We start from the raw sequence: 12,755 nt of genomic DNA, 5'->3' as shown, positions 1-12,755 counted from the left end.
AGTAACATGGTCAGAAGGAGCACGTACAAACGTTTCCGAAATTAACCACATGTAAGACTCTGATGCTTAAAATGTTTAGTGAGAAAGTGGAATACTGGTGTGTATTTTTTCTTTAAACTACCAATACCAGCCACATACAGTCTGTAACGTAGGGATTTCTATATGTCTTTATTTAGTGGTTACATTAGTGACAAAGGCTAAACTTTTAGCTTCAGTAACGCGTACGCCATATGGCATACATGTTTGTTTTGGGTTTTGCTTGTTCACATATCTCCCCTTTTTATAAAACGACATGGTTGAAAACTGTTCCAGAGCCACTGTTGTTTCATCAGTGAAAAGTACATCATGAAATGCCTCTCCCTGTTCAATCCACTGGAAAAAAGTAAAGGAGCATAAAGCGTCTGATGGTCATAAAACAATATTCATTTAGGAACAGCATCAGAGATATGTTTTTAACTGCACTGCATCGGAGAGAATACCATAGTGTGTTTTTTTTTACTCCCTGGCGGAAACTGGCTTCCATAAGAATCAGTATGGCTCAGAGATCAAATAAAACTTCACTCGCACCCAGCAAATGTATATTACTAAATATCACAACATGATAGAATTTAAGTCATTTTAATAACAATGAATAGTTACTATATAAACATTTATATTGATTTAAATCGTGTTTAAATCGCCTTTATTTAAAACCCATAAATAAAGCTGATACTGTTTAGACTTTTAATTATATAAACCTGTATTACAGCAGCACAATGCACAATGCAACGTAATAGCTATCTTTGTCTTCTGTGTAATGATGTTCACCTCTCTGTTCAGCAAATTAACAATAGTAATAATAATGAACTTTATTGTATATGGCGCCTTTAAAGGTGGTTTCTCAAAGCGCTTTACAGGTTAAAAACAATAACAACAATACTGTTAGGCTGTGCAAATAATTTTTTTTTTCAAGAAATACAAAATGAGATATAATGATGTGTTCCGGTTTAGACATTAACGAAGAGCATAACACGTGGGCGGCGTAGTGGTCGGCTCTGGCTTTCCCATCTACTGTATACCGATGCACTGCAAATACAACCCCCCTCTGCGGGAGTGCTGGCTGTGATGAATTAAACCAGTTTCACAGGTATTTTCAAAGTAGAAGGGGGCGAGATTACCAGCGAAAGACACCTCCCCCCCTCCAAAACCACCCAGTAAGTACAGTACTTACTAGTTAAGAAAGCTAGGCTCATCAATTAAATCGCTCTAACATGCTAATGCGTTGGTACAAATGCCAGGGGAGAGAGAGAACAGGGGAGGGATGTTTGTTTTGCATAAGGGACGGGGCTATGGAAATGAGGTCTATTTGGAAATGTGGAGTTACATGGTTTGGCTGTTTGTGAATTATCATGGTTGAGTATGGAGTGTTGAGGCTTTGATTTTGTGTAATGCTTTATGTTGAAAATTGATGTGGATTTTGTTTATAATTAAGAGGATAAACTGGGATGGGAGGAGGGTTGGTTTTGCATAAGGGGCGGGATTATGATAATTGGAGGAATTTGAGAGAGTTTAATGGTTTGATATTTTGATTTTGTATTGTGGTTCTTATCTATGTTTTTGGTTGGTATTATGTTTATATGGTTGTTTTTGTTGGTTGGTCATTATTATGGTTATTAATAATACGATCTATAGTTGAAATCTGAGCCTAAATAAAAAGAAAAAGCATTTTCAGAGAGCAATTACACTGTGTTTATGTAGAATAAGTGATTAGGTTTATGAGCAATCTAATTACTTATTCGTTTAAAACGCTATATAAAATAAAGTTTATTATTAATTTGCTGGACAGAGTGGTGAACATTATTATGCATAAGACAAGGATAACGATTTACCACTTTTTATGCACGAAACACGGGTGATTTTTCTTCCTCCTGATCAGTTTAGAAATCTGTGTACGCTGTAAGGTTTTTTACTTAATTAAACTTTTAAAATAAACGTTTCGAATAGAAAGAAATCCTCTTCCTGGTACAGTATGTATAGCAAACCAGCACGTCTTTTTTCTCCAATCAGAGGGGTGTCAGATGGTGTCAGCCAATCACCATTCTGAAGCCCTACCATAATCTCTGGTATAGGGAGACCCCAAAATTCTGTCCGATAGTTTATGTAGATAGATGATAGATACTTTTATTGATCCTGTGAGGGAAATAAAGTAAATAATTTTCATTTTAGGAAATTATTAAACGTGCGGTTAAAAGCAAGGGAGATTGTCTGTTATATCAGTGGCATTATATCCTAGAAGACACAGACCGGCGCCAGACCAGGAGAATGCCAGCAGCGTAAAAGAAAATGCCTGATGAACTAGGGACTAAGTGCTTGGACAATCGATGGAAATGTTCAAATAAATATGCAAAAGAAATAAACAAAATAATCATTTATTTCTTTATCATATTGGCTAGCTAATGTCCTCTCTTTGCTAGTTCGTGGCTGTGTTTCTGCGTTGGGTAGCAACGGGTGACTGATCTCAGGCGGAAGATGTAAACAGCTTAATTTCCGTGTTAAATAATTTTTAAAAATTAAAATTCATTCTATACAGCAATCGCATATTTGGGTACCGTTTCATAAAACTTTCATGCTTAAAATAATTAGGGAGAAATGGAAGACTGGTGTGTATTTTTTCTTTAAACTACCAGGACCAGCCATACACAGTACAGTTTAAGTACATACAGTAATGTTTATGTTCCTTAATTAATATAGTTTATGACCTTCACATTTGTTATGCTCCTCTTCTTTTTATGCTCAGCTACTAAAATTTCCCTTTAGTGGTAAAATTCCATATAAATATTCAAAACTAAGCGGATTAAAATGTGCACAGTAAAGAGATTAAATGATTAAATCTTTTCACTACCAACCAATGCACCACGAGTGCCCCTGTCGGTCATTTTGGCCGGCCAATCACTCACCGCGGTGCCCTGCGGTGGCTTGTGGGTAGTTTACCGTACCGCGGGTTTGTACCGTGCATTTTGAATGGCTGCATCTGTATGTTAAGAAAGTATGCATATTCAAATTATGCATAAACTTCACTATTAAAGGGGTGATGGGGTGTTTAAGAGTGGAAAAGGGCAAAAATCAGGAGCAGCTTGTTGAGTCATTTATGACACCTGATGCGGTTTATGTTTTATGCTAAACTCCAAAGTATCTGTTATTCTGCTTAAAGTTTATTATCCCTTCTGATTCTGTTCATAAAGTTATTGTTAAAGTTACTGTGTTAAGGAGAAGGAATTATATTTTCAGTCCAGTTTATGATTGCTCTGACTGGCCTATCACAGGCATAAGGTAGTTCTGCTTTTTAAGTACTGAATTAACATTTATTATGTACATTGATTAACAAAAAGTGCCATTTGAGAACACATGCACCATTACCTCTTGAAGCTCCAAGAACCAGAATCAAAATAAGAAATAGCATTGCTTAGGAAGGGACAATCAGTGTTTAGTATTTTACAAAGAGTGAAATTTTCCAAGTTTTAAAAGGAACTTAGACATGTCAAATACTGCTCATAAGACATTTTTTTATTCTTGTTTTCATCCACAAATGAAAGAATGTTGATTTTGATGTAAAGTGGAGTTATGGACCAGGTGCTTATGTATTCATTATCGTAAATCTATTGCAAGTATATATCACATAATGTAATGAAAGCAAACAGGACTGTTTCTACTAAACTATTTGTTTTAATCAGTAAGTCACAAATGCACTTTAGATACATGTTTTTATTTAGAAGTTAATGTCATGTGCTCTAAAAGTATTGAGAGACCTCAAACGCTAATGGAACATTTTCATTCAAAGTTGCATTCACTTGCACTCTTTTGTGTTGTTGTGAAGAAACTTACTGTAAATGGTCCATGACAAGAAATTTGATGAACCGACACTGTAATAAATCGACTATGTATGTATTATCTGCATATGGAATCAAAGTTTTCAATTACAAATTAGGATTTTGTTTCCAAAATATGCTATGTGTATGCTATGTTATTTTTTATTACACACTTGATTTCCCTGTGTGGGATCCAATCAATATTGGGCTCATAAGACAATAAATCATGCACAGTTCTTTTGTATGTGGGTGTGGCTGTTTTGCAGCAGCAACACAAACAGTCAATCATATTTCAATGTGATGGTAATAAGTAAAGATAAAGAGCCATATCAGGTCTGCCAATTTTGATGAAATTACTCTAGTCAATACAGAAATGACATGAATAGCCTCAGACAAGTAATACCATGCAACGAAAGAATGGAGCTGTCATATAAACTATAAGGTTAGTTTAAATAAAAGAGTTCTGTTATCACATAAATAAACCAGTATTAAAAATGTAGTAAACATCAAGATTGATATATTGTGATATGTGATTTATTATATGAATAAACCTATATATATTTTTAAATAGAATAAAATGTTTTAAATTACTTTTGTGCTTAGTCTGACTACATTTTCCTTTAAAATAATTTTAAAAATATTTCTAAAGAAGCTCCTTTTAAAACAAACATAATGTGATTCTGCTGTGTTTCTCTCTCTAAAAAATGTACTGTAATGTTCTTGAAATATTACTAAATTACTCAAATATTTACAGTTGGACATGATAAAGCTTGATAAAACAGTATATTAATCTGAAATCATCTTTAGAGCCTAGGGCTCAACAAACTGAAAGTAGCATACTAACAGGAATTCAACCCGTGCTTAGTACGCAGATGTGGTCTAAACTTGTTGTCCACCAATTGCAGCGAACTTTGCCACTGTGCTTAGTCTGTATCACCGTACAAAACTTGTTCTCAATTGCAACAAACACAAAGTAACAGCTGCTGCCCTCTAGAGGTAACTAAGGTAGCAGACTGAATTAAACCAACTCTTCACATGGTTTAAGCAACTTAGTACAGTACTTGGTGTAACACTGGATCACATTAGAAGGCTCCTGAATATAGTGGTATATATATTCACAATGTACTGAATTTATGCATCCGTCACTTAGAAAATGATTGTAATATTTATCTAAAATTGCTTAACACTCATACCACATTTATTAATAATGAAGTTCATTAATATGTGTGTATTAACAAAAATGTTATTTACTAATAATTAAGTTTAATGTAAATTATTATTAGTAGCTGTGAATTTTAAGATATCCAAGTCAACTGAATAGATTTGTTAAATATTTTATTGTGATGGGTCTCCATATTTGTGGTTATCAGAGAAAAGAAGGGATAATGAGGAAATAGATGGTCCAAAGAATAATATCTGTAGGCAAATGCAAGCAAACGTTAAGGAAAAAAACTCAGCATCTTTAAAGTGATTATTTATGATAGTTCTTCAGAACACTGTACCTTCTCTGTCCTGTGGCTGTTCTCCAATAATGACTGTGTTGAAACAGAGAGTGTGCTGAATGCCTTGGAGATGGAAGAGGTACAGTAGCTCATCCCAGTCATCCCAGTCACTTGCAAGGTTGTGTAGGACTTGCAATTGACTGGGATGGTGCTCGCTCTTGATAGACTGGTACGCAAAGCAACTGACAGACAAGCAAAGCATGGTTTTAAAATTCCAAAAGCTTGTTCAATGAGGCCTCTTCCGTTTTTATGACTTCTGTTATAGCGCAACTTTTATAATGTTGTAGGATTATGCACAGGTGTCAGAAGATACCGTTGTAAAGGATAACCGCGGTCACCCACGAGAACTCCACAAAACAATCCTTCCTCAAAATGTGATTTCAGATGACTGCTATCAAAAATTCAAGCATCATGTGTACTGCCAGGCCATCTTCCTACCACATTGAGAAATCTCAGATTATGGTCACATACTGTACCATCTAACAATTAATCTAAGTATACCCATGTGTGTTGATGTAAACAAGACCTTTCCTTTGCCTGTGAAAGTGAATGGGGAAATGTGTACAATCAATAGCACCAACAACTCCTGGGATTCCAGTTGTACTGTAAAAAGCTGTGCAGATATCCCATTGCTCCTCTTCGCTAGGCATAGCAATGTAGGTCATATGTAGGGATGCAGTGGCTGCAGCGACTCTGTGAACTGTGCGGCAAATGTGCACTCTCGTGTACTTTTATAATATTGCCACCACAACGGAAAAAAAAGACTCAGTGGCAAGCTTCAGTAACTTAATTAGTCTTCCAACACCATTTTTCGAAAGCCTGCATTTTAAAGTCCCGTTCGCTAAACGCAATGAATGGATTTTACAAATTGTGATATTGCCTGGATATAATTTGGGTAGACTGTACTCTTCGAACACATAAAACTCTACTGTAGTAAATCAGCATTTTCACAGATTTTGAGTGACTCTGTCAATGTTGTGTAATAACTTTATAATAGAAAGCAATGAGAACACCTGTTGTGAAAGATGATGGAGTTTGAGTAGTGATAATATAATAAATGGAGAATAGGCAGAGTAATGGCAGATGAGTTAGAAGCACAGATGAGCAGGCAGGAGAGATTTGCAGGAAGGGCAGACAGATCTGAGATAAGGTCAGGAAGAGTTGATTGGTATATGGTGGTGGTGGCATCTGGGAACCAGAACTGGAGGTTGAAAACTGGGAGAAAATCATGACTAGTTCTTTGAAAAAACATTGAATAGAGAACAAACACACCAGGTTTAGAGACTCAATGTTTGAACCCTGAGAGATAGTCCCTCAGGGGTTAAATAGTGTGTGGTTCCCTAATGAGGCTGATAAGCTCGGCCTGATCTTGTAAACGATGGTCCTGACTAGCTCCTTCCACGTGTGGAATGTGCCATGGTGTAACGACCACTAACTGGCCCAGACCAGCTCCGAAGAGGTCTAATCAGTCCCAGCAGCTGGGTGATAATTACAAACGCCGCCGCACGTGTTAATTCTCTTCAGACGTCTTACCGTGCGGCAGGCTGCATTATTTAAGCCGCTCTTACTCGCATATCACTGCTCGGTATTGAGTTCCCTACCTGTGGCTCTACCTAGCGTTTCTTTCACTTTGCCTTACCGGATTTTCTGACCTCATCGTTTTGCCTTCGGACTTCGTTTCTCGTCTCGCCCCGTGGATTGTTTGCTACCTGTGACTATTTTTGGTATCGACCCTGTTGCTCTTGTTCCGACCACGTATCTGTCTCTCGTTCTGGATTGTTCGCCACCTGTGCCGTTTACTGATCTCGACCTACCTTTCGCCTTCGGATTACGACCCAGCTCCTGGATAGCTCTGTCCGCCTACTCACCGCCCCAGGAATCTTGCATCTGCATCGGATCCTTTTCATCACAACCCAGCCATCGTTACACATGGGTTCACGTGGGCATGCACCCTCACCGCTGCCGCCTCAGGTTGACCCCCCAAACCCAGGCCTCCAGCGTCACTCAACAGGGAACCAGCCAGCTGAGCTAAAGGGAGATCTCCCCTCAGCCCGGCAGCTGAGGACTCTGCTTTTCACAGGGAAGGGCGGTGCTGTCACAGCGCTGGTAATCTGGCTCGCACAACCTGCAATGCCGGCCCTATGCACTACATTAATCTTATATTCTGTACTTCATAAAAAAGTTATAACGTTTTATCCTTTTCCAAGAATACGTACAGTACAGTAGTAAGAAAACCACTTGCTGTTATTGTAAAAAGATAAATGTTCTAGTGATTTAAAATCACTTGATAGCTATATTAATATTGAATCATGTAACTAAGCAGCTAAAGTATCACAAGTGGACGGTTTGGAAACATTTTGACATTTGTTTCTTTTTTTAAGAAAACTTCTTGTAGTGGTAATGAGCACTGCAATGTAGCAAGCTGCACCCAGACGGTTCAAAGAAAATCGGAGGATTACTTTCGGTTTGGTTCTCATATAGCTGAATGCATAAAAATAGTCCACTATTATAGCTTGTTGTTGGCTCTGGTGTGAATTTGTGTATCTGGATAAATTAAGTTATGATATTGTGATTAAGGATTTAAGGATTTTTTTGCTATTTTTTTAAGTTAAACAAAGGAGGGAAGAAGGGTTATTTTTACAATTGGCATCCTGAGATTATGACTAATTTAATTTCCCTCATTTAGCTTAAATGGATAAAGAAATCATGCAGTAGTTATATGTACTGGAAGGCGCTCTGTTTTATTAACAGACACTCCGACTCAAGCCTGTGTCATACAGTGATATACAGTAGACGTTAAAAATGTCATCCCCAGTAAACATTGTGCTTATTGCACAAATCCTGCTAAACTAGAAGCATTGCAGAAGGTGATTAACTGTACATTATTTACTGAAGAACAGTTGAGTTCAAAAAAGAAAGTCTGTGAAGACTGGAATAAAGTTAGCTTGAAGTTCGAAACTCATTTGACATGCCTGTAGCGTTTTCACAAAACCTCCTAGAGTTAAGAAAACACTTTCTGTGTGTACAAAGTACATTGTAAATGTTTTCACAGCCTTCACTATGTCGTTTTTACACTATTTTGTTGACCACGCACAAATATTCTTCTGTGTTTCTTCGCAAGGTAACAGTCCCACCTCCCCCCGTTCCCTCTGCCTGCCTGACATGTTCCCATTTTTTTTAACCATTCTGCGAATCACAGAGGGTAAGAGAAAGTAGGGAAAGACAGAAAAAAGTAAACCATGGTTTTTTGATAGTCAAATGTAACGTATGTTTGAACACAGTCTTGCAAATTTTAATTAATTAAATGTTTTTTACAAGACGTGGAAGTGCAACAATTTATCACAGTGCGAATTTTAATACTAACTAAATGACTGCGGGCACTTTTCCTCCCCCTCTAAATTCTTAGAGGTGAACTTTCTAATGAGAGACAGTCCCCCTTCCCCCCACGGACAGGAAAAGTGCCCACGGGTGCTTAAACTTAAACTTATGGTCCAAAAAATAGAGTAGTGGCTGCCTGCTTGTAGTGGACTTAAGTAACTACAAAAGTTGCAGCAGTGTTTGGCTGTATCGTTTTTACGCCATTTTTTTGACCATGCACGAATATTCTTATGTCCATATCTTCAGATATCGCGGTGGGCATGTCGCATGAAAACGCAGTATCACGCGGTGTAACACATAATTTGACGTCATGCCAGAAAGTATCCGGAATCAACTTGTAAAACCGTCAGGAGGAGCCAATAAAGCTTAACCTCTCATGTATTTTACATTTAAACTGTGTATTACAGCATGTTAATCATCAGTCATTAAAAAGTTGGTATATTTTATGAAAGCAAGATTGCTCAGTTAGACAAAAGTTCACAACCTACCTTTATCATAAATATTTTAATTATGCAGAAATATTTTATGCATCAAAGCCTTTACCGAAGATATTACTAATAGTATTAATAATGAATGACTTTGGACAAGCTGTAAACTCAAAGTATTACGCTGGTCCACATTCTTTCTAACCATCATTTTAAACGAAAATAGTTATTTTTTTCTTTGACAAACACCACAGCATTTCGTTGATCTAACTAACAAGGACAGGACATTAGCCAGCCAATATGATAAAGGAATAAATGACTTTTTTTGCTAATTTCTTTAGCACATTTGTACAAGCACTTGGAAACTGTCCAATCCCTACTTTGTCAGGCATTTTCTTTTACTATAATGGACAAAAAAACTCCCTTGCTTTTAACAGAGCATTTAATAATTTCTAACTACGAAAATTATTTAAACTGTGACACTTATCATTCATTCCATTCCATTCCATTATCAGTCTTCCATTTCTCCCTAAACATTTTAAGCATGAAAGTTTTATGAAACGGTACCCAAATATGCGATTGCTGTATAGAATGAATTTTAATCTTAAAAAATTATTTAACATGAAAATTAAGCTGGAAATCTCGCCCCTTCTACTTTAAAAATACCTGTGAAACTGGTTTAATTCGTCACAGCCAGCACTCCCGCAGAGAGGGGGGTTGTACTCGTTAATGTCTTAGCCGGAACACATCATTATATCTCATTTTGGATTTCTTTAAAAAAATCATTTGCCCAGCCACTATTGCTGATATTGTTTTTAACCTGTAAAGCACTTTGGGGAGCACACCTTTCTCACCACTTTACTTTTACTTTTTGATACCATCCTTACACAAAGCAGAAACTTCTTGTATTTTCCGATGACATACAAGTGGAAAGATAACAGATTTTAATCGTCTTTTTTCTGAACCAGGGAAAATCTGATCATGTTTCTCTATAACAATAATAAAAAACTTTATTTTACATATCACCTTCAAAAGTGGGATCTCAAAGCAATACAGTAGATGTAAACCACAGATTACAAAGTAAATACCCAGACAAACGCAAATGCGTTTTTAAGAAAATGTTTTTCTTCATTCATTCAGCAGAGAGAGAGAGTAAAACCTGGGCGTAACAGCTGTTCCTTTTTCTGATCACTCGCTCTCTGGATAAACGGATAAACAAGGAAAATTATTTAAACTTTGACACTTATCTTTCAACCATAGCTCAAAATATCACAAGGATTCTCAAGAGCACAGCAAAGACTGTATTAAAATATACTTGTATCAGATACATGAGAATCCAAGCTTTTTTATCTACGCTTTCTTTTCCGTATACCAGAGATTATGGTACCATTTCAGAAGGGTGTCAGCCAGTCAGATTTCAGGAATCGGTACTTTAATGAAAAAATACACACCAGTATTCCATTTCTCCCTAAACATTTTAAGCATCGAAGTCTTACATGTGGTTAATTTCGGAAACGTTTGTACGTGCTCCTTCTGACCATGTTACTGTTTACTGTTACTGACCATATTAAGTTTAAGTGCCTGTGGGCACATGTGAAATAGCGTGTATAAAAAGTGGTAGTTTTAAGCTTTTCTGCTAATATAATATGGAATCGCGTATCTAAAGAAATTAATAACGATATAACTATATTCATATACTGCAACACAGTAGTACATGCTGTGCAATGTCTGTTGATTCTGTATGTGTAGGGCTGTTTCACCACTCCTCATGTGAGTTTGCAGGTGTTACTGTGGTCTATGTTCCTGACTTGTAAACCAGAGGTTGTGTGTTCAAATCCAGCCGGCCCCGTGACTTTTCTTTTAACAAACATTTCTTTGAAAAAATAGAATAGCAATATTATGGACAATTAATTGACAATAAATATAGAAAAGCACATATTAAATTTGGGAAATAGTTTTAATATGTAAATAGTTCCCTGGTTCTGCACCCCTAGGTGTTTCTCTCTCTCTTGCTTGTTCACTCGCTCACCCTCCCCCCAATTCAATTCAATTGCTTTATTCAATTCAAGTACTTTATTAGCATGACCGATGGGTACAATCAGTGTTGGCAAAGCAAATAAAATAATGAAATTCACATGAAACAAAACAAAAAATAATATTAATATAAAATTTACAGACATATTACAGACATTTACAACATATGATAGAATATTTATATATAATGTAGACAGAAGGAGCATTATTGGGAGACAGGCTCACTGTTCCTCAGGCTGTGACTGTCCAGTTCAACTGAGTTCCCTCCTCCCTGTCCAGTTCAACTGAGTTCCCTCCTCCCTCTCCCAGTAAGATTGGGACCTGTTGTGATTCTGGCAGGTGTGGGAACTCTGGTACTAGATTTCTGAGTTTAGGGAAGAATTTCTCTAATCCCAGAGTATCTGTCACAGTGCAGTAGGAAGTGCACCTCTGTCTCTATTTCTCCCTGCTGGCAGTGGGAGCACAGTCTCTCTCTCTCTCTCGCCCTCCCCCCTTCTCTCTCTCAATTCAATTCAATTCAAGGTGCTTTATTAGCAGGGCTCGTCGCGTGTCTCTCTCTGGTTGGGGCACGGGAGAGTTCGCTGGCAGGTGGTGACGGAGAAGAAAATAAAGGCAGTTTTTAACTCCGCAAGTCACACACCAATACACACCAATACTCCATTTCTCCCTAAACATTTTAAGCACCAAAGTCTTACATGTGGTTTTCATTACTCTCTGTGGGAGTTCTGGCTGTGACGAATTAAACCGGTTTCACAGGTATTTTCAAGTGGTCGAGTCTTCAGCGGGAGGGGGGAACAAGCTGCCCAGCCGTGTGAATGCTACAGAACCCTAAACAGACAATACACAGTAGCCGAATATTTGACCAAGATATCCAGACACAGCTGTATGAGCTCCACCAGTAAAACTCAAAGTATTACGCTGGTCCACACTATTTGCAACCGTCATTTTAAATGAAAAGACTTTATTTTTTTATCTACAGATGCAGCCATTCAAAATGGGTGAGGTATTTCACGGCATACCGCGACACGCCCACCGGGGTATCACGCGGTATCACGTGCGTCACGTAACTAGCTATCCGGCGTCGCCTTGTAAAACCGCCAGGGGGAGCTTAACCGCTCATGTACAGCATTCGAGCCTTTAATTTTGAACTGTGTATTACAGCATGTTAATCATCAGTCATTCAAATGTTGGTATATTTTATGAAAGCAAGATTGCTCAGTTGGACAAAAGTACACAACCTACCTTTATCCGAAATATTAATGCATCAAAGCCTTTACTGAAGATATTACTAATAGTATTAATAATGGATGACTTTGGACAAGCTGTATACTCAAAGTATAATTTCTTTAGCACATTTGTACAAGCACTTGGAATCTGTCCAAGCCATACTTTGTCAGGCATTTTGTTTTACTTCAACGGGGCATAAAAACTTCCTTGCTTTTAACAGGGCGTTTCATAATTTCTAGCTACGAGAATGATTTAAAATGCGACACCTATCATTCAACTAGAGCTTAAAATATCACAAGGAAAAATACACACCGGTATTCCATTTCTCCCTAAACATTGTAAGC

Source organism: Lepisosteus platostomus, chromosome 14 (genome assembly GCF_059453375.1).
Source record: "Lepisosteus platostomus isolate fLepPlt1 chromosome 14, fLepPlt1.hap1, whole genome shotgun sequence".
In the NCBI taxonomy this organism is placed as follows: domain Eukaryota; kingdom Metazoa; phylum Chordata; class Actinopteri; order Semionotiformes; family Lepisosteidae; genus Lepisosteus; species Lepisosteus platostomus.
Note: the sequence above shows the minus strand (reverse complement) of the source record.